At 41.7% G+C, this 23,144-nt stretch overlaps 2 long non-coding RNA genes across 4 annotated transcripts in view; one reads left to right on the forward strand and one right to left on the reverse strand.

The window, feature by feature from the left end:
* LOC149873047 (uncharacterized) overlaps positions 1-23,144 on the reverse strand; it is a 174,110-nt gene that overhangs the window by 41,885 nt on the left and 109,081 nt on the right. For all 3 annotated transcript variants that reach the window (XR_016441203.1, XR_016441204.1, XR_016441205.1), the window contains exons 2-6: positions 15,893-16,030; positions 14,741-14,867; positions 13,688-13,753; positions 7,642-7,698; positions 6,621-6,792 (exon numbers count right to left, since the gene is read on the reverse strand). This is a non-coding gene — a long non-coding RNA (uncharacterized LOC149873047). The remainder of the gene's footprint in view (positions 1-6,620; positions 6,793-7,641; positions 7,699-13,687; positions 13,754-14,740; positions 14,868-15,892; positions 16,031-23,144) is intronic.
* The window catches only part of LOC149873048 (uncharacterized), a 95,741-nt gene continuing 78,630 nt past the window's right edge, over positions 6,034-23,144 (forward strand). Inside the window, exon 1 of the long non-coding RNA XR_016441208.1 lies at positions 6,034-6,172. This is a non-coding gene — a long non-coding RNA (uncharacterized LOC149873048). The remainder of the gene's footprint in view (positions 6,173-23,144) is intronic.

Raw genomic sequence — 23,144 nt, forward strand, 5'->3', positions numbered from 1 at the left:
AAGGTGTCCTGATTCAGTTTAGATTTGGAGATTCAGCCATCAAATTGGGCTGAATCTCCATCGAACTGAATCAGGGACCAAAGCTTTGCACAGCCCTAATAAATGGTTCTTTATTATAATGGAGGGAGGTAAGCATTGGAGTCCCAAAGGGTCTATGCTGGGACCTGTGCTTTTTAATATACTCATAAATGTTTTTGAAAGGAAGGTTAATAATCTGATGGCCATTTAGCAAATGACACCAAATTACTTTGAGTAATAAAAAACAAAAATGACTGTTTAGGACTGTTTAGGCTCTTATAGATCTGAATTAATAGGCAACAAAATGTCAGATACAGTTCAACGTTGATAAGTGCAAAGTGATGCACAAAAGTAAAAATAACCTGGAATGTATATTCATGATTATGAACTCTACATTAACTGCTACTCCTAAAAAAATGTCTTGGAACTATCATGGACAATTCTCCCAAAACATCATTTCAGTGCTTAGCAGTAATCAAAAAGGGAACTAGAATGTTAGGAATTATTAAATGAATTGGAAAATGTTTCTCATGCCAACAAAAAACCTGTTGTATGAACATACCTTTAGTACTGTATGTAGTTCTTATCTATGCCCCTCGCCTTCACCACCACCTCCAAAAGGATACAGTAGAGACAGAGAAAACCAATGAGTATGATCAGGAGTATGGAGAGGTTTTCATAGGAGAAAACTTAGAAAAAAGCTAACTGATGGAGACAGTGATAGAGGTCTATAAAATCATGACTGGCATGGAGAACATAGGGATTTACTGTTTACTTTCTCTCTCAATACTAGAACTAGGGGACATTCAAGGAATTAGAAAGTAGGTTTAAAACATACAATGTAAAATTAACTTGTGGAACTAATTGCCACAAGGTGATATAGAGACTGACAATTTAATCTGATTCAAAAGAGAACTGGATAGATTTATACAGGATAGGTCCATCAGTTGTAGTAAACATCTAATTATAACTTCCTAGGTCTAATGATGAAAACTGTAATGAAAGGGAGACAAGGCAGCAGCATACTCCACATAAAAACTCTCCCCTTGGCCACATTCTCTGCTGCTTTGAGATATAGATCTGTTTGTTAGACAGGCGTGGAGGGAATCACAAGCCTCCCTCAGTTGTTAGAGGAAGCAACTGTATAGCAACTAAATGCTATTACTCAAGTCTGCTCCTATGTGTTGAAATTATAACGCATCAGAGCACATGTATAGGCACCCTAGAGTTCTGAGGGAAGACGCCAAGTAGAAAAACTTTGAGAAACAGGATACTGGGTTAGATGGACCTGTGATCTGACCCAGTATGACATTTCTTATGTTTTTATGATATACACTGAATCTATTTGTATACATTTCCAGTGGCATCGGATCCTGATCCTTTCAAGTTCCGGCTATCTTCAGCTCATAGTGACCTCAGTATGTCTTTTGCATTAATGCTGTATCCCACATGATTATAGTATTATTGAACTTCTTCATCATTGGCTTACAAAACAAGGCAGTAAATGATGCCTATTTGTGAATTAGTGACAGATTATTGAATGTCAGATTCCTGCATGAGGTTAGACTGAGTTAGGCCTCAGTCCCAAAACATATGATATATAGGAGAGACAAATCTAGTGAGGCCAAGCAACAGCATTGGAGTAGGGGTGGGGGGAGGCGGGTTAAGAGAGGATTTAAACTTAAAATCCCTTGTGTGTGATCCACCAATGTAGATCATTCCATTATCCAACTTATACTCCCTCAGTTTTACATCCTTTTTATTTCTGAAAAAAATCCACACAACAGGCATTTTTCAAACTATAATCTATTTGATGTATTGGCTCCCAAAGAAATATGTTTATTTAGCTCTCCTGTTTTGCTTTACTAACAACCTCTTTGAAAAATGGAAAAGCCCTTTTTTTTAGCTGTCACCAGACAGAGTTGGTACAGTCTAACACTGATTTTCTGTTCTCTTCCACAAGATATAGTTTGCAATAACACTGGGTTGTTGCCTGCAGATGGCAAGAACTCCCTGTCATCCTTGAGATTCAATGCAAATTTAAGCTGGAAGCTTTCCAGGATGAGCAAACATAACCACACACCTACACACACATCCATACACAAATGCATGCTACATTCACCAATTTTATGTGTTATAGTATGCTATATATAGGCCCTTTATCATATCCTAGTAGGCTAATGTTTTACTTTTGTATTTTTTAAAGAGAAGCTTTTATTTATTGAATCTGATTCTCTTCCTTGTTCATCTCCTTTTTTGAGTTATGTACAGCATGATAACTTAAACACTTAGTACATACAGAGCATTATACCCAGTGAGGCTGCTTGCTATAGTTGCAAATGTTTATGCTCCAAGAAGAGAAGCCATTTCTGTAGATTTCCACACTGCCAGTGCAAAGAGTTTATAAACTCTATCCTGGCCTTAGAAGAAAAACCCTAATTAGCTAGACTTTTGGGCTAACTACTCTGTGAACAGGCATGAAAGGTTTATTACTTTTATAGCTTGCTTTTTATCTAGGGGAAAGAAAGTCAAAGCATGTTGTGAGAAATGGCCACAGCTGCCTCAAGGGAAACCCTTAGGAAAGATTGTCATGTGTCTTAATTTCCATGCTGTCTCAGTAAGAGGTCAAACGTTATTATTTATTTTGAGACAAGAAACTTACAGGGAGATGAAAAAATGGTTGTTACTTTCTCTCTCCTTACCCTAATTTCCTGTTTGGGAACAGAGGCAAATCTGCTGAACCACAGAGCTCATAAGACACAGACACTGAAACATTCATTTCAGTGGGGATGAGGCATTTGCTTTAATACAAATGTGTGCTGTTTATTTAACTCAGACACAGTTGTACGACCTTCAGATGCCCAAGCCAGGGTCAAATTTTGGAAAAGTGATAAAAATGATTGATCAAATGGGTGAAAAGAATCTAGAACAGATCTTGAAGTGCAAGTTATTCCTTGAACAAGACTTGTCATTTCTGTTGCAGCAGCACAATGGTTCAGATGCGTACTATTTATGATGGCTCATGGCGGGATGCCTAAAAGCCAATATCAGATTAAATCATCTGGTAAGGCTCAAGAGGACCAACATAAAACAGGAAAATGAGAAATCCTTGTTCCTAATAAGACAAATAATTAATTAACCTAGTCAAGTAATTTCGGTCTGAACCTCAGAGTATGTTAAGAGCTCTATTTCTGAAGTAGAATATTTTCTAAAATCAGGCTGAAATATTAGCCACCTAAAGAAATCAGGATCTACTAATGATTATAATTATCTTGAAGTGCAGTGCTTTGCTGCTTATACAGCAGGCAGTTATAAAGCTTTAGAGTGCAGCTAATCATTTTGAAACACAGAAGGCAAAATGCAGCAACAGTGTCATATAAACAATTCCTACAAAATATATGTAAGCTAAAATAGGAATTTATAGGTGAACAATGCACACAACATGGGTTTGACTGAAAAGGCATATTTTATACATGTGATTACCTGTTTGCCCCTGTGTACACAGATTAACTAATTAAGCTTATAAAATCATTGTGTTTGGCTCCGTAGCACCCACTGTAATGAAGGTTTTGGGGCAGAGGGGAGAGGAGGAATTTGTTTTGCTCAGGGCCCTAAAAGCAGTCACATTAAAGCCCAGTCCAATTTCTGAATTCCAGGCTCAGGTTTGAAAATCTGTATGTCAGTGTCTCTGCTGATGTAAAGTAGGCAAACTTCCACTGAAGTGAATGAGGCTGTAGTCATTTACACCAATAGAAAGTTTCTTGATAGGCTTACTGTAAAAGAGCATGACTAAATCTGTTGGTGAATTAACTCCCTTTAAGAAAATGAAGCAAACTGTACCCTCTTCTGGTCTCCAAAGCTGCTGTTAAAGCCCTAACCATATTTTGAATTTAAATTTTAATAAAACTGAATTTTAACACGTCTTTGAACTTTTATTTTAAGGAATGGCATATGAAATGCCACCATTGACATTTGAGTAGTTGCTGAGATGAAGAGGCAGATCACGATTCAGAACTCTGTTTTCAGGCTCTCTGCAGGCTCTGGCAAGTGTCATTGGTTGGATTAGATTTTAAAGATATGTTTCTTATATCAAAACAGTTAAAGTCTTCTTTAAAGTCAGTGGGGGCCAAACTTTTAGGTAGGCCTGCCACATATTAAGCCCTTTGCCATCCTTCAATTCCACTCCAAGCTCCTTCCCCTGCCCAATCAGATGCTCTACTCTTTGCTCACTCTGCTTTCTGCTCCCTGCCCTACCTGCCACTGTGTTGCTTACCTCCTCCCTGCTAAAATAAGGCTGCCCGTGCCGCTTGTGGTATGCAAGCTCCAACTTGGCCACCCCTGTTTAAAGTGAAATCAGAGACTCAGGACAACTGAAAAGTCTGCCTATGTCCCTCAGCTAGAAGCTATAAACTTAACTTAGAAAACATTGTAGGCATTGATAGTTTCTGTGTCATGATGAGCTCAGCGTGAAAGGCAGCCTAACTTCAAGAAAACAAGGGCCTCAAAAACTACAAGTTTAATTTTGACCCAGAAGCAAATGAGAAGCCAGTGAGAGGCTTGAATTATTGTGTAACATGCTCTCAGGGGTTAGCTTCACTTAAGAGGCAGGCAGCTGTATGTTGTACAAGCAGGAATGCCTGACTTGCTTTGACTACTGGTCTTAAGTAGAAGAAGCAGCTATAGTTTTGTCTGAAGCTGACCATTTCACTGATCACAATTTGTATGTTTTAGTTCAAAAGGATAAAATATCTTGGCAAGGTAGGGGCTAAAGGATTTTCTTGCTACTGTGGGGCTCATCCACATGTCCAATTAATGCTTATCAAACTGGAGTTTATTGCTCCTGGATGACTCTTTGAGCATATGCCCAGGACTGCAGCATGTTGAGCTGGGTCTGAGCAGCCCTGGCTGGCAAGGGGCCTGGGGCTCAGCCTGCTAGCCCGGTGGTGCTCCTGCCCAGCTCAACATGCTGCAGGGAGGCTGGCTGGGGCACAAGGGTGTTCAGCCAGCAGGCAGCCCCGGCCCTGAAGCACCCTTTTGCCCCAGACAGCCACGTTAGCATCTACACATACAGTGCTGCGGAGTAAAAAACTGCCACAGGACAGTAATTGTACAAGTACTATCCTGCTACAGAGTTAATTAGTTTACTCCTGCCTAATAGCATTGCATGTGTAGATGTGAGACATTTACTGTGGAGAGAATTAGTCTACTTGACAATAAAATGCCCATTGTTACCTTTTTTCTAAATAGTAATGCAGCAGCAGTGCCCACCCTTGAGTGCAGTGGGGTGTGGGAAAAAATATAAATATGAAAGATTTCTCTACTGCATAAAACAAGTGGCAACCCCAGCAGTAGTACACACTGCCTTGATGGTAGCTGTCTTGTGTGGTAACATCTCTCCATAAAGATAATACATGTACCTTCACAAGTGACACATGGTGCCAGCTGAAAGGTGGAAGAAAGAATTTAATGTTTTATTTTTCACTTGGTGACATGTAGTAATCCTTCTGTATCTTTCCCGTCTGTTATAATGAAAAGAAGAGATCAACTGAAGTGTTAAGCTAAAGTTAAAATCCAAGTGAAATTTCATTCCTGATAATATTAAAAAGCACTTTGCCTTTTTTATAGACCACTGAATAATTTTATATAGCATAATGCAGATGATATGTAGCCTGGGTTAGGCTGATTACAGTTTCATTAAAACTGCAAGTGTGTGACATATTTCTGTGGATTAGAGAGCATCTCTTTATTGGACTAGCAGTGCTCTCAGCAGAGATGCATCATCAGCATACACTTCCATTGTCACAAATTATGGACCTGGAGTTCTTGAAATCTAATTAAACTTGACACTGGCCATGCAATAACTAACCAGGGCCAGTAATGAGAACACTTATTCCTATCAGAAATTTATATCTTTCCTCTGTGTTAAAGAAGTGAGGGCAGAGGCTTCAAGAAATTAACTGGAAACAGAACCATAACTAATCTATGTATCTAATTTTTACCAGATGTGCTCAGGCAATCTTGCAGAAGAAATAAAGTAAAATCACAGCACAAGCACAATTGGTTCACTGAACTTTGGGGACTGCTGAGCAGAGAAGCATTCAAAACCAGAGTAGAGAGATGGGATATTCTAAACCTTTTTATCCATTGCCAGCAGGTGAGTAAAGTGAAACTACCTGTTCTTTCACAACTACCTATTCTTTCACATTGCTCTCTTTACCTGCCTGACTGGGAAACCTCACAACATGGATTCAGACAGTGCATTCAGGACTGTGCAGCACAATGTGCTGGACGTATGATGTATGATTATACATTCCAGAATATGAAATGGTGTATGAAATAAAATACCATAGCTCACTGCACAGAGAATAACAGAATGCTGTGCAATGAGACTGAAGCATCCTGTTCAGTGCAGCTTATATTGAGTTATTATGGAATGCTTCCCCATCTAGCTTTTCCTCTAACTGGTTTTTCATGAACAAAAAAGCTAGAATTGGGGTGGGGGGAGGGGGTGCAAAGGAGCAGGAGAAGGAAGAATCAGCATTTACAGTGTAAGGTTTTGGCTTTCGCCTTTAGAAAGTTTATGAAGAAACACAAAGCCTTACCTTAATGTTGTTTTTGAATAACATGTCCTGATATTCTGTTCAATAAATCAGTAAATGCCTTCTCAGCTTTCCACGTACTCTCCCTCACTTCTTATCCCTTAGAGTTTCGCTTTGTTTCCTTGACTAATTGTTCTCCTCCCCCAAAAACCACAGATCAGGATTAGGCCTCTTGCTGCAGAACAGGAAAGAGCGATGGAAAATAATACAGGGGTTCTATTTAGAAAAGGGCTAGGAGAAGCTGAGTTTTAGTTCTGGAAGAGCAAATCCCCCCCAGGGTACACTGGATAAAGGCTCCATTTCCTCAAAACCACTGATGTTAGAGGCAAGAAGGTGGTTTTGAATCAAAAGCTGCCATTTAGTGAGCATGTACTAGATGTTTTGGTTTTCCAAAATCAAAATTTGGGGAGGCTTGGATCAGTATTCAATTTTATATCAACCACCAATGCTCAAGGATGTAGGTGAAAGGAATTCAGATAAAAGATTCTGGCTCACGCTTCTAGCTATATATCATTTAATTCTGTCAGACAAACCTTATTTAGAGAACTGAGTTCAGTTTTGGCCAGCTCACCTATAGAAAATATTGCTGATAGTCAAAATTCATATAAAGGCAATGAAAATTTTAAGATATATGCCAGAATCAATATATGGTGAGAGATTTCAAAATCTTGGAAAAATTGAAGTGCAAATATAACTGACCTGTCAATGGTTTGATGGGATGTTATACAAAGTTTTTGTCTATGACTCTTCATATAGTGCTGTTCTTTTTTACTGACTTCTCCCATACAAATCACTATTACTTACAAATTATTCTTCTTGTGTCCTATCACCACGTTCAAATTTGGGTCCAGAAATGGGTACATACTATTGCTCCATCCGTAGCTCAATCTGAGGTTCTCACTGTGCATGGTTCTCTTATATGTGGGCAGGCCAGTAGGAGTTCAGTAATCTGAAAGTTTCCTCTACATTTACTCATGGTGTTTGCTCATATATCTCCACAGTTACATGTTAACTTCAGTCTTACCAGCTCCTGTTCAGAGGTGCTTCAAGCTTTTCCATATTGGTCGACCAAATTCTGTGCCTGCAGGGAGATAGTCAGCAGTTTTGAAATTCACCCTAACTCCCTTCTAGGTCATCTCTAGTCCTAACCAGGGGTCTGCGTTTTCTGTTTGCTCTGGGAAAAAGTGGAAAAATGAGGATGTTCTTCTTTAACAGAGAAAAATGCAGATTTTCTCTTTTAGAGGAGAAAATTATGGATTTTCCCCTTTAAAGGAGAAAATGTGTGAAACCACTGGTTTCCCCTTGCAGGCTGTCAGAGTTCCAGCCTGCAAGGGGCGCCTTGGGGCTGTGGGGAGTGGGATGCAGGGGGAGCCATGTGCATGTATGCGCACACATGCACATAGCAGTCAGGCAGTGGTGGAGAGCAGCTGTCCACCTCCCACAGCACCCTCCTGGTAAGTCTATAGAGGCAGGAGTGGGGGACAGAGGAAAGGGCACAGAGCATGCTGCAGGGGAAGGGGCACAGGGTGGCCAGGTGGGAGGGCACATGCCCTCCCCACCCCCGCACCCCCCCCCACTATATCTCATTGGTCCCCCAGCCCCTCTCCACTGCATTGCCTCCCCTCCCCCCCACACCCACTCCCCCACCTACCCACTCCCTTCCTCAAACCTGGGGGGGGAGGGGGGAGGCAGCAGTTCAGGAGTGACAGACACCAGCAGGGCCAGGGGGCTATAAGTCAGAAGTGAGGGGCAACAGCATGGGCAAGGGTTGGGCACCAGCATATCAGGGCTGCTCAGTGCCACAAAGCAGCAGGAGGGGACAGCCACAGCTGAATCTGCAGGGGGAGCTCTGATTTTCCAGGATAAAAAAATCAAAATCAATACCAAAATGTATAGGTATTTAAAATTTATTTTATTAGAATGATTGCGGCACTGGTAGGCTTCCAAATTGCTTTAAACTTGTAAATTTATCTATAAAACGTTGTGTTCAACTGATACTTATGTCTGTCTATCTATCTATCTATCTATCTATTGCTATAAATAGATAGATATAGATAGATACATAGATACATAGATACATATATCTATATCTATCTATAGATATAAATAGATAGATATAGATATATAGATACATAGATATATTTAAGTATCAGTTGAACACAATGTTTTATAGATATATTTACAATTTTAAAGCAATTTGGAAGTCTACCAGTGCCACAATCATTGTAATAAAATAAATTCTAAATACCTATACATTTTGAAATCTATCTATCTATCTATCTAGTGGTTTTTCATTTTAATCATGGAAAAACACAGATTTGGGGGAGGGGGTTAATCAGAGAATTTGCCCTTTATCAGAGAATTTGTGTTTTTTAAACACAGAAAAGCAGGATCCCTGTCACAACTTTCACATGTTTACCCATTTGTCTGTTAGTCTTTTACCCAGTGCCCACGTTGTTGAAAGGAAACTTTTCCATGATTTTAGTCAACTGGGAGCTACAATATGGCTGTGTAGTAGGTTTCTCTTCTCTTTCGACCTGCTGGTGCATTTGGTTTACTTATTACTGCTCTTCTGACATCTGGTGGGGTGATTCCAGCAAGTAGATGGACACTGTTGATATTTGTTGATTTAAGGCATCCAGTAATGCACCTGCAACTTTTGCTCACTGTAGTGTTTAGCTTCTTTGCATATACCAATCTTTCCCAAACGAGCCATGTGTATTCATTTGCAAAATAACAAAGTACAAGTACAGTAGTTTGGAACATTTTTGGGTTGGCCTCTCATCTGGAGTTGATGAGCTTATTTAATATGTTGTTCCAGGAACTAAATTTGCACTGCTTCTTTTCTGTATCTGTTCCATACAAAAGCATGTAGCCTAGTGTCACTATCAAGGATTTGGGCAGTGGGCCAAGGTTGTTCCTTTCCATTTGGGGACCAGGTTAGGATGAGCTGCCTACTAATATCTCAGTTCCAAAGGTGGAAGAGACTAACATGTATTTTATTTAGATTGGCACATAGTTAATTTTTGATGTAATTGTCTGACAACCCATTGAACAACAATCCAGACTGTAGCTGTGGCAAAAAACACACCATGTCTCATAGTCCATGTCTCATATTGTCCCCTGACTAAATTCAGTGGCAGTCTACAGAAACTGCACATGCCCACTGAAGATGCTATTGCATGCCTCAGCAATTATGCAAACGCTGCCTGACTGAACCCACTGAGTGCTGATGCCAGGATGGCTTCCACCTGAGCAAAGTCTGTTGTGCAGGGGGTGATACACAAATTGTCTGCATAAATAAATCTTCTTGTGCTTGAGTGAATTAGTTGATTATTTGTGTAGATGTTAAATACTACACCTGTACATATGGTCTGTTGAGACAGGCCATTCCTCTGTAGTTGTTAACTCAGCCATTGAAAAATGTCCCCCAAAGTGATCAACTTCCTCGTCTTCTTTTCTGTTGATTTGAAACTTGGGTTGTTTATTTGGTGCCCTGCCATTTTCAATGAGTTGATTTGCAACCTGGCTTGCAGTGACATTGCAGTGTTATTCTTTCTTGTTTTGGTTGTTGGAAGTTTCTGGGTGGTTATCCATTTTTTTTTTTTTTTTTTTTGCTATTATGTGTCATATCCACATTCTCAATGAGATTCTGTTACAACTTTCCTTTTTCCTCTCTAGCACCCAGTTCTTCTCCTTCAGTGATAGTTTCCTCAACAAATGGGTCTGCTTTGTACAGCCCATTGTATTTTGTGTATCTATTGACTGATTCCAGTGTTAGTCCTGGTATGTAGCTCAATCTGCAGTCTTTTGGGATATGAGCCTCTTGAGATGTTATGCAGCAGTTTTACAAACTGCTCATAGTTTTCTGGCATTGGTTTGAAACTTATGTGACGAGCTAGCTGGCAGTGACCTAGCCCAAGGGTTTTGAAAGGGCAAAAGATGATTGGAAGATTTGGGATTCCCTTTCCGCACCAATCAAGCCCCAGAGACTCACCCCCCTGGGTCCTGATTGGCCCCTGGGGTCACCTGGAGGGGGATAAAAGGGGTAGCATGGGCTGATGCAGGAAAGAGACCAGTGAGGGGCAACAAGGAAGGAGCTTCACAGAGCTGGTAAGAGCTGAGCCAGTGAGGTAGGAGCAGTGCCCCAGAAAAGCCTGAAAGAGCAGGACCTGCAGTGGGACTCTCAGCAGCGCAGTGTGTGGCTGGCAGGAGAGGCTCCCTGCTGGGCTTAAGGATCCCCTGCAAGAGACTGCAGCCGGCAGGAGAGGCTCCCTTCACTGCAGGAAGGATCTGAGCAGCAATCTGCAGGGTTCCCAGCTCTGCTTCCAGCTCCTCCAATCACAGGCCAGGCAGCTTGACATGAGGCCAGGGCACCAGGAAGGTCAAGACCCATAGCAGGCTGAAATAGTGCTACCAATGGTAGCTGTGTGGTAGTGTCCTTGCTTACAACATGGGAGATGTGGCTTCAAGTCCAAGCTGGGTTAACTTGGGCTGAGTGAGATAACAAGAACTAAATCTTCTTGCAGTGAAAGGGTCCACTGTGTTTTTCCCCACCTTTCTCCCCCTCCCGGTACCAAGGCCCTATATTTCCTTGTCATTTGACATTTTGCATTTTGTGCCTTTTTATATTTCACCAACCTGTATTGTTTGTTCGGCTGTTTGTATTTTATATTTTGTTAACCCTGTTTTTTTTTTGATGATTGTAAGTGTCTAACCTTTGTTGAATCCTTCCCCCTTGGGGCATTGTAGTGTCTACTATATCCTCTGATTTCTGCCTGTTATGTTCCCCGTATTAAAAGGTATTTGGTTAAGTCCCCATTGGTGGTCTGGCTCTGCTCTATAGGGGGAGGAGAGTCCCTACACCTCCCACAGCGCTTGTGCACCTGCTTTGATCCCTTCGGAGGGGCGGTACTTCTTGGAGTACTGCCTGAGTTACATTTAGTATGGCAGCATTGAGGTGTTTAGTAAAATCATCCCATTTTTCTTTCTTGAAGTTAAAGTGGTATTAAAGGGGAACTAACTAAGAGTGGTGTTATGACTACTTTAGTTCGTAAAACGATTGCTCTATGCTGTCATTGGGGAATAAGTACCGAAGTGTCAATATTACCGAATCCAGCTATGTTGATACTAGCAAATGCTAGCTCAGGGCTGTGCCCTCTTTTCCAGTGGCTACTATAAAAAGAAGCAGAAAGCCTAGGATCATATATTAGGCCTAACTGACGTGCCTCTGCTCATGTGTCAACCTGTTCCCTATTTTTGTTAGTTGTGTTGTATCCCCGGTTGATACTATGACTGTTAAAATTGCTGATGATCACTTGTGTTTTGTCATGTCTGAGGTTTGATAGTCTGGTAAAATTACAGGTTTTGTTCAGTGGTTTGTAGGCTGATGTGATATAAATTCCGAGGTATCTGTTGTTAGAATTTCAATATTTTCATCATCAGCCATAGCTGTTGTGTTGATGACAAAGGTCAGGTTTGCCATATTGTTTGTATGCTATCTTCATGGTGAGCTTCATCTCTGATAGCTGGGACAGGTATTATTTCACCCTTGGTGCATCTTTTGAGGACATAGTACTTGGCAATTGCTATTGGTGCACAGTTTGGTAATAATTCCTGTTTAATGTCCGACAGTCCTTCAATATTCACATTTTTTCAACATTTATTATCAGTACTGGCCCTAATATGAACCTTTTATGATTCTTATGATGTCTTGGCATAGCTTTGGATATGACTTTGATTGAGGCAATAGGTGTGTATCAGGATTCACATAGTTGAGGAATCTGACAGGCACTGTAATGTAAATGCTCATGCTGTGGTCCCCAAAATACTTGTGGTAGGAATCTTGATCTCAGGCTGACTAATAATGTCAGTTTTTCAGAGAAATAGAATGCTATGCTGTAGCTGACAAGTTGTCTCCATTTTACTATATGCAGACTCATATAATGGAACTTTTCTATGTGGTGGATAATTTGACTAAACCAAGCTGTGTTAATTTTAAACACAGTCATGGGGTGGGGGGAGGAGGAAGTTGTTTTGTTTTGTTGATGCTGTTGTTTTGCTTGTGATAAATTCCCAGTTTCCTTTGCAGATGAAATTTCCTATATTCAGAGATAGGTAGGAATGCAATATCCTGAGGGCAGAATTGGTACATTAGATCATTGGATCATTAGACCCATTTCCCTCTTGTCCTGTAAAGATCAATATATCCTAAGTAGTGGTTGTGAAGATGACTAGGATAGCAAGTGCTCTTAAGGAAAAAAATTATGATCTTATCAACTACATAATAGGTTAACATCTACTAAGTGGGGAAGATGTTTTAGGAAGTTAGTGGCCAAACTTCTACAGAAATACTTGATGTACTCAGATTTATTTTATTCCAATTACTCTGATTTTTCAGTATGGATATGGGATTGATCTTGCATTAGTAGTATTGCTCTTCTAGATATGAACAGGAATAATGTGTACATTGTAAAGCTGTTACATCCACAAACTACGTTTAAACTACGTTAGGTTTGATTAAGTGGTGAAGTTGAGAAGTTTTTCAGTCCATAGGAAGATGGGATAGGACTATTAAGATAGGATTTTAGAGGGTTTCTTGTGTGTGTTTGGCGGGATAGTTTTTTGTTTGTGCATTAACCTGGAAGATCACTTTGGGTAAATGATTAAGTTCCTACCTCTTGGTTTTCTTTTTCAATCTACAATGGGCTCCACTAAGTCTATTTCATGTTCAATTGTGCTCAAGGCAACTTAGAAGGCTAGTAGAGATGCATACATTACTGTACTGTATATGACAAATAACTATTATTATATCTCCAAATTATCCAGTGACCTAGCGCCCACTGGAGATTGGGGCTTGGAGGAATGAGACAATGGGCCAATATGGTCCCCATTTACAAGAAGCGGGGAAAGGTGGACCCAGGGACTATACGCCAGTTAGTCTCACCTTGGTCCTTGGGAAGACCTTTGAGAAAACATTCAAGGAACACATCTGCAGGGTCCCAGCATGGGAGGTAATGCTCAGGAGCAACCAACATGGGTTCATTGTAGACAGATCTTGCCTGACTAACCTTGTTTCCTTTTATGACCAGGTCACATAGTCCTTGGATGTGGGCATTGAGGTGGATGTCATCTACCTGGAATTCAAGAAGGCCTTTGAAACTTTTTTTCACGCCATTCATCCTAAAAAAAACCCACTAGGTGACTGTGGCATTGATGCCTACATAGTCAGATGGGTGACAAATTGGCTCGATGGTCACACCCAGAGAGTGGTGGTGGATGGGTCATTTTTGACCTACAGGGATGTTGGCAGTGGAGTTCCCCAGGGCTCAGTCCTTGGGCCTGTTCTATTCAACATCTTTACCAGCAACTAGGAGGTGGATATGGAAAACACACTGTCCAAATATGTGAGGAGAAGTGGGCACACTGGAGGGGAGGGACAGAATTCAACTAGATCTAGACAGGTTACAGAGGTGGGCAGATGAGAATAGAATGGAATTCAATGCAGGCCAGTGCAAGGTGCTGCATCTGGGGAGAAGGAACCTGCAACATGCTTATAGGCTGGGGAACACCCTTCTCAACAACACAGTGGCAGAAAGGGATCTTGGAGTCATTGTTGACTCCAGGATGGACATGAGCTGCCATTGAAAGGAAGTGGTCAGTAAGACTAACCACACCTTGTTGTGCATCTACAGATGCATCACAGGCAGGTCCAGGGAGGTGATCCTTCCCCTCTATGCGATGCTGGTCACAATTGGAGTACTGTGTCCAGTTCTGGGCATCGCACTTCAAGAGGGATGTGGCTAACCTGGAGAAGATCCAGAGGAGGGCCACTCACATGGTCAAGGGGGCAGCAGGCCAGGCCCTATAAAGATAGACTAAAGAGCCTGAATCTATTAAGCCTCCACAAGAGAAGACTGAAAGGGGACCTGGTGGCTGTCTATAAACTCACCAGGGAGGACCAGCAGAAAATAGGTGAGGCTCTGTTCCCCCAGGCATCACCTGGGATAATAAGGAATAACGGCCACAAATTGATTGAGAGCAGATATCAGGAGGCATTACTTTACAGTTAGGGCTGCCAGGCTCTGGAATGGGCTCCCAAGGGAGGTAGTGCTCTCTCTTACCTTGGGGGGTCTTCAAGAGGAGGTTAGATAGATATCTGGCTGGGGTATTATGATCCCAGCACTCGTTCCTGCCCAGGGCTGGGGTTCAGACTTGATGATCTGTTCAGGTCTCTTCTGATCCTAGGAACTATGAAACAACAGGAAATGCATACTAACATATCAGTACCATTAACTGCTAGGCTAGGAACAGAAATTACACATAAACTAGTATAAGTGATCAGAAAGTGTAACACAACAGAAGTTCAGTACATATAAACTGCTTTCAAAATGGCTGAAACCATTTTAAGATAAACCTGGATGGATTTAGTATCAGAACTAACTTATTTAGGTTAAATTAGTTTATTGAACTTCTGTCCTAGTTTCCCTCCAGATTCAATTTAACTCTCAATCCCCAGCATCCCAGAATGCTTTGCACCTCCACCACAAATGTCCCCTCCCTTTGCAGGGTGCATAGGCTAGCCTTGGCCCAAGCTGTCTGCTCCAGCTGAGCAGGGAAGCATGCTCTAGCACTCCCCCTGGCTTCTGGCCTTGGCCAATGCAGGCATGTGGCTGTATTTCCAGAATCAAAAGCAAATGTCTGCTCACTTCATTATCAGTACAATCTATGCAGCTTAAACTAACCAGCTAAGTTTGAATTGATTCATTCTTGGGCTTTTTGGGCTCTTAGACACATGCAAAGTGGCTGCTCCAATGCAGTGCAATTACAGCATGTTGGAGCAGACTTGATTAGTTGAGTCTGCTGAAGCATCATGTGTATCAGTGTTCCCATGCTGAAAAACGAAAGTGGGGCACTTTAAAGCTCCTTTGAGTTTTAGTTCAAAGTACCCTGCTGCCATTTTTCAGTGCAGGGACACTGATACACATGACACTCCATGTGCTTTTTCTTGAAGGTGTGCTAATTAAAGTGCCCCCCACTGCACCTCCTGGAGCATGTTTATAAATACCCTTTGACTCTCTGTACTTAGCCTTAATGTTGTGGTGATTTGTAGATCGCAATCTTAGTGTAGATCAGATTCCTGTGAGATTCTGGGCTTATGTGACATGTATGAGGGACACATAGGTGATGGTTGTTACAAACAGCAGCTTTGTCTATTTGTACACAGCATAATCAACTCAATCATTCGCATCACCTGTGGATTTTGTTATACTTACCTATGCCTTTGCCCCCTCGAGATGGCTGTTATAATATACTCTACTTGGGGTTAGACTTTGACGGTATGCTTGTGAATAATGTCAATGTGTGGTAATTCTGAAAGGTGAAAAGAAACTGACTCAGCTCTTCTTTAATATCTGTCAGGAAAAAAAAAAGAAAAATCATACATTAATGAACCCTTTATATATCTGTGTCTCTACTACGCCTTTCAAATATTATGTCATCTCTCAAAACATTACTAATTTTCTTCAAATAATTTTACAATTGATTCTTCCTTTACTGTAATTTTAGAGTGGAGGGAAAGGATGCGTTTTTGTTTGTTTTGTGGCTTAATGCCAGGTAAATATAAAACAAATTAAAGGAAGTATTTCTGAGCACAAGCATCATTGAATGAACTGGATTTTTTAAAGAGCAAAGTAACATTATATCCAGCAATAATATGTGTAGTTCTTCATGCTTAGGTACCGTAATAAAAATGATTCAAGATGTAAGCTGATTGACACAAGTCATGAAGGAATGTTCCCCTTCTCTACATATATGCCGTATTACATAACTGGTTCAGTATGTTATAGGACACTAGGGGCTATTTTTTTTGAAGCATTGGTTATAGTTAAATGTAAGATGCAAGATGTTAGCCTTGAAACTTGAAGCAGACTCATTCTCACTTGTATTTATGAATAAAGTATTCCCAACAATTTCTTTGGATGGAAAGTGATGATTCTTGCTAGGCCTTTGACAATACATATTATATATCTATATATTTTATATAGATAGATATATAGATGCACACACACAGAGGATAAAAGCAGGTCCTTGCCTAAAAGCTCTTTTTGCTTCAACCTTCTGTTAATGGGGTTTCAGATTATGTTCCCTACAATGCAAATATGGGCATATGACAGTAAGAGGCTAATGGTAATGGGACAGGTAAAGGAGAGCAGGTCTTGAGATCTTATTTACACTGTGGCATCTGATTATGATGAATTGACTTGGTTTACTTTAGAGGGAGGGCAAAAATGGGAGAGGTAAGGTTAGAAAAGACCTGCGTACCATTGCTCAAAGCAAGGGCAGGGTCAGGACATTTTATGCCAACATATCACATTGAAGCTCTTATATGCTCAGGTGTGTATAGGTTACATTCCCAGATCTAGCTAAGTATTCCAAACTTAACTAGATATACATGAATTTACCACCAACATTAGAATAATATTATTTTCTGCTCACTGAGGTTAATAATGAAAAATATTTTGTCTATCCTCCACCTCTATTTTTCTTCTAAATTCCTGTAACCTTTTACTATTACAAAGGCCAAATTACTTATCTATCCATGAATATTTTGCATTATCCATATATTCATGGATACTTACGTTGGGCATGTATTTTAATTCACAGACTACCTCAAAGCAGAAGTTACCTTTCTAATTTGGTAATATGTGTTTAGAAGAAGTGCTTGTGTGGCTTAAGTAAATTAATAAGAGCTGGAGATCTCTTAATAGTCCTACATTTTAGTTTTATAGTTTTATAATTTTAGTTTTATAGTTTCATAGTTGGTTGGGACCTAAGCAGATCATCAAGTCTGACCCCCTGCCATGGGCAGGAAGGGATGCTGGGGTCAAATGACCCCGGCTAGGTGGCTGTCTGGCCTTCTTTTGAAGACTGCCAGGGTAGGGGTGAGCATCACCTCCCTTGGAAGTTGGTTCCAGCTCCTAGCTACCCTGACTGAAGTAGTGCCTCCTGATATCTAGCCTGAATCTACTCTCAGTCCACTTATGGCCATTGTTCCTTGTTACTCCTGGTAGTGCTTGGGAGAACAGAGACTCTCCCAATGCCTGCTGGTCCTCCTTGGCAAGTTTATAGGCAGCCACCAGATCCCCTCTCAGCCTTCTCTTGTTGAGGCTGAATAGGTTCAGGTCCCGTAGCCTCTCCTCATCGGGCCTGCTCTGCTGCCCCCTGATCATGTGAGTGGCCCTCCTCTGGACCCTCTCCATATTGTCCACATCCCTCCTGAAATTCAGTGCCCAGAACTGGACACAGTACTCAAACTGCAGCCTGACCAATGTTACATAGAGGGGGAAGATCACCTCCTTAGACCTGCTTGTGATGCATCTATGGATGCATGACAAGGTATGGTTGGCCTTCCTGACCATGTCCCCTATTGGCAGCCCATGTTCATCTTGGAATCAATAGTGACACCAAGATCCTTTTCTGCCTCTGTGCTGACAAGAAAGGAGGTCCCCAGCCTGTAGGTCTGGTGCTGGCATTCCTACCTATCTCTGAATATAAGCTTTGCTGGTTCTTCTTCCCCAGGTGCAACATCTTGCACTTGTCTGTATTGAAACCCATCCTATTCTCATCTGCCCACCTCTATAACCTGTCCAGATCTAGTTGTTCTCACGTCTCCCCATATCTTAGTTTCATCTGCGAACTTGAACAAGGTGCTTTTCACTCCCTCGTCCAAAGCGACAATGAAGAAAAATGGAAGCAAAGAATCTGTTAAAGCACCCATGTCATGAGTTTTGCCTGTCAGTAGCTAGGACTGCAGGGTCCCAGAACCCCCCTGCACCTACCTCCTTAACAGCTGGCAGGCTTTGTGGCTGCAGCAGGGCCTAGCAGCCAGGCTTGCAGTAGTTTCCCCCTCCACTCCCATGCCCCAAGACAGACACAGTTGCACAAGCACCCATGACACTCCTGTCAGCAGCTAGAGGTGCAGGACCCCAGAACCCAGAAGGCCTGGTAACTATCTCTTTGAAAGCTGTCAGGCTTTGTGGCCTCAGCAGGGGCTAGCATGCCTGCAGTTTTGACCCCACTGTGGCTTAACACATACATATGACATGAGTTTTGCTTTCAAGATTTTAGGGTGCAGTTTGCCTGAACCTCCTGCACCTATCTTCTTGAAACTTGGCAGGCTTCATAACCTCAGAAGGGGCTACCATTTCTGAAGGTTTTGTCCAAATCAAGCCAGAAATGACAAAGTTATAGGATGCTTTGTCCTTCCCCATAGTATCCTATGGGCAAACCATCAAAACACTTTTGCCATTTCAACCCTGTTTCAACGGGGCAAAACGGAACAGCTGTTTCAAATTGAAACAAAATTAAAAAAGAAATGTTGTTCCATCAAAATGTCGAAACGCTGCCATTTCCCACTAGGATGCCCTAGTGTGTATCCATTTGGGTTCTGGAGCCTGGAACTCAGCTGTGAAAGTAAGTCCCTACATGTATTTTCTAAAACAATTGACAAGGACTCAGTCTTTTGAAATATCAGTTGCTGAAGGAGAAGGGAGAGATGGTTATGGTGCCTACCCTTTATCCTGGGTTCCAGGCTTTTCCCTTAAGTTTATTTCTACTCTTTATCTAAAAAAAATTTTAATGTAAAATGCAAATATACTCAGAGAGGGGTGGTGGACGGATCATATTCAACCTGGGGGGAAGTGGGTAGCGGAGTCCCCCAGGGCTCGGGTTCCTTGGGCCTGTGCTGTTCAATTTCTTTATCAGCGATTTGGACGGCGGGGTGAAAAGCAACCTGTTTAAATTTGCTGATGATACCAAAATTTAGGGTGAGGTGAGCACACTAGTAGGGAGGGAAAGACTGCAGCAAGACCTGGATAGGTTACAGGGGTGGGCTAACATAAACAAGATGCGTTTCGATAATGACAAGTGCAGGGTGCTGCATGGTTAAAATCTAGCTACTGAGTCACCTTCCACCATGCTTGCTGTCATGGGGTGTTTATACAGTGGAGGGGGCACTTTAATTAGAGTGGCTCTGAGAGGTCCTTTAATTAAAGTGCCGAGATCATCACATGTATCGAATGAGCTTTAGTTAAAGTCCCACACTACCATTTTTCAGCATAGAACACTGATACACAAAACACTGGAGTCTGCTGGGGAATGGTAATTACCACACTCCAGCAGACCCAATTAATTGAGTCTGCTCTGATGTGCTGTAATTACAGTGCATCAGAGCAGCCTTGCTGCACATGTATAGGCATGCCCCTTTGTCCCCAGAGATAATCTTGTGTTCTTCGCTGCAGTATCTAAGTTCAACAGGGGACGTACAAGATTTTTGCCCTCCTCACTTCCTGTCTTTTTCTGGTGAGGGGAAAGTCTTCTAGGATGTGGATTGTGTAGATTTCAATCCTCCTGGTGTGCAGAATACCTGGAATCAAGGCCAAGGGAATTACATGTGCTCTGGGACGTAGTGCCAGTAGCTTTATTTAGTGAGCTGTGTTGGCTTAGAAATGGTATTTAAACATCTTTTTGGGGGCAAAGAGGTTTATAAATATAGATAGATATATATATATATTATAAGGGGTCAAAATGGGCAGCAGGAATTAACTGGATTTCTATAAAGCTTGGGAGGCACACACCCAGCTTCTCATGGCCCTAAAAAGAGACAGACTGTGTAACACAACGAGGCCAATGGATGGACACAGACTGAGAACTGAAGGGGGCATGCCATAACACAAGATCACAGACTTCAAGGCAGACAGGTTGTCTAACACAACAAGGACACACAGCCTGCACACACAAAGAAGTATGTATCATACTGTCCCATAACACAAGATAAGTCACACCAGCAACAAGGCCTCAAAGAGCAAGGGGAACTAAGTCTTGGTTTTGGGGGGAAAAACCAAATTAGGAGAAGTCCTGGAAGGCTACATGGACATGTGACCACAGAGACACAACCAACCAGAGATAGCCATGGATGCAGAGTCAACAGGAAACATCAGGGGGGAAAGAGAATACAAAAGCAAAGACTTGAGATTAACAAAGGGTCCCTCCATTTGTCCCATCTCTCCCTTTGTCCAGTCCCTCCTCATTTTGCTCACTGAGAGGGGTCCCCATCCCTGTCACCTGGGAAGGGTCCCCGAGGCCACCATGGACCAAGGGCATACCAGCAGTCCATCTGATGCACCCTACTGGAGGGGAGGCTGTGAGCTTCAACATCCCACCTCCAGACTTCTGACACCTAGGATACTGAGCCTCAGGGTGGAGCCTGTATACTGACCAGATGTACTTTGCCTCTGATGACAGCTATAGGATTGGTAGATACAGAATTGTTTGATTGTTTGTTTTATTATTTTTCTGTTCTTACTCTGTATCAATAAACTCACCTATTATCAACTGGCAGGTGTTGTGGTCAGTCTGAGGGTTGTGCCTGCCCTGAACAAAGATATAAGGGCCAGGTCCAAATCCAGTGCCAACAAGCTGCACTAATCAAAAGTGCCCTTCCATCACATGTATCGGTGTCCCTGCACATCTCTGCACTGAAAAAATGGTGGCAGGCTCTTTGAACTAAAGCTCAGCAAACATGTTTCATTTGAAGGCACCTGCTGCCATTTTTTCAGCTTGGAGACACACAGGGATGCTGATACAAGTGACATGGAAGGCTGCCAGAGCACATAAGTTTCCATGCTCCTGAGTACTCAATTAATTGAGTCTGCTGCAATGTGTCAGTGCATCAAAGCAGGCTGCCTACATGTCTATAGCAGCCCAAGGCCTCACTTTCTGGCTGAATGTCCTAATCCAGGGGTGTCAAACTTGGTCACATTCCTCCTTTTTCTTATGCCCCTGGATTGCATACTGGATCTTGTGTTGGCAGCCCCAGTAGTGCAGCATCACAGGCAGAAGCTCTGCCATTGGTGGTGGGGCTTCTCCTGGTGTTAGCCAGCATCATGACCCTGAAGTGTGAGGGGACATTGTGTGTATGTGTGTGTGCAAATGAGGCTGCATAAGTGCAAATGAGGCTGCACAAGTACAACCTCAATATGAAGGATTAGCCCTGCCATCAAGGGAAGCCTTGCTACCACAGCAAGAGTCAGGACAAAAGTCCATGTGCTGGATGATCCAGTTCCTTTGACTGGATCCAGCCCATAGGCCATATTATTGACATCCCTGACTTAGACTGTATTAGTTACATGTATCATTGGTATATATTACCAGCTTTGTCATGTACTTTCACTCCTCCTGCCAATCTCTCCTACTAAAAAAAAGTTGCTTCTCTGGGAAGAGTTCTCCCTCTCTGATGTACTGCTGTCCAAATGAATAATTACTACCTCCTTTTTCTTTGTAGAAAGCAAAAGCCACAATTATTTGTGTTCTAAAAATTTATTGTGAAAAAACTGCCAGATGTACATGGGAAAGTAGAAGGATTCTTCCAAAGCACTTATATACTATCCATATAGACTCTTACATTTCCTTTTTTTAGTCCATATTTCTTTGCTTAATGGACATTATGCAGCTGCATATGTAGATTAATCAGTTACAGGATGATTAAGAAAGAGGTCCTGGTAAGGCAGTGTACATACCAGTGAAAATAGAGGTTGTTGTTTTCTCTCACCATCCACACATTTGGAATGAGGATACAGGTTGTTTTGTCATTTCACTCATAGTCCAAAAAAGTTAAAACACTTAATTTCACAATGCAATGTGCAACTTGGGAAATTAATATAAATCAGAGATTTATTGATATTGCCAAGGAGAACAGAAACAATTTGGTTGAATCTGCTTAAAGAAACCAGTCATTCTACACTATATAAAGTTAGATGAAATCAGGATCTTAGCTTCCTTGTTGTCATACACACCACAACTGAGTTCAATAACAGCATAAATGTGTCATTTGCAATTATACCTAGAATGCAATAGCCCCCTCAAAGGCTACACATTCTGCTTGACTATCAGCCTTCCTCCATTCTCCAACAGATATATTCTTTCAAATTTATGATTTCTACAGAACATTTCATAATGTTTGCATGGCATTTGCACTTAAGATGTACTGTTGTCATAACTGAATCAACACAGAGAAACTGAGATTTGGATCCATATCAACCAAGTCCAAAGTACTTCTCTGTGAGGTTGGCCTGAACCTGACTAATCCAAACTGAAAAATCTGGGATTCAGATCCAGATTTTTTTGATTTTTACATTAAGGAAAATAAAGATTTAGGGTTTTGCTTCTGCCTGTATATGATTCATAACCAAAGCCAAAACATAAAGTTTTGGGTTCAGGACACTTTCATTTTCCATGATTTCTATATGATTAAGAGTTATGTAAAGCTAAACGGTAACCTATCGGGCTAAAAGTTTGGAGGACTTCCCTTTCTCTGCTGTCTCAGGGCCTTGTTACAGGTTACACTGTGAGCTCAAATATTGCTCTGTGTCAGTGCTAGCTTGAGTTTGGAGCAGTCACATGTTCAGACCAGCAAGGACCCAGAGGACACCCCACTCCCACTCTAGACTACATATGAGTGTAAACACC

Source organism: Crocodylus siamensis, chromosome 1 (assembly GCF_052110815.1).
Source record: "Crocodylus siamensis isolate JL-2025a chromosome 1, ASM5211081v1, whole genome shotgun sequence".
Lineage (NCBI taxonomy): Eukaryota > Metazoa > Chordata > Crocodylia > Crocodylidae > Crocodylus > Crocodylus siamensis.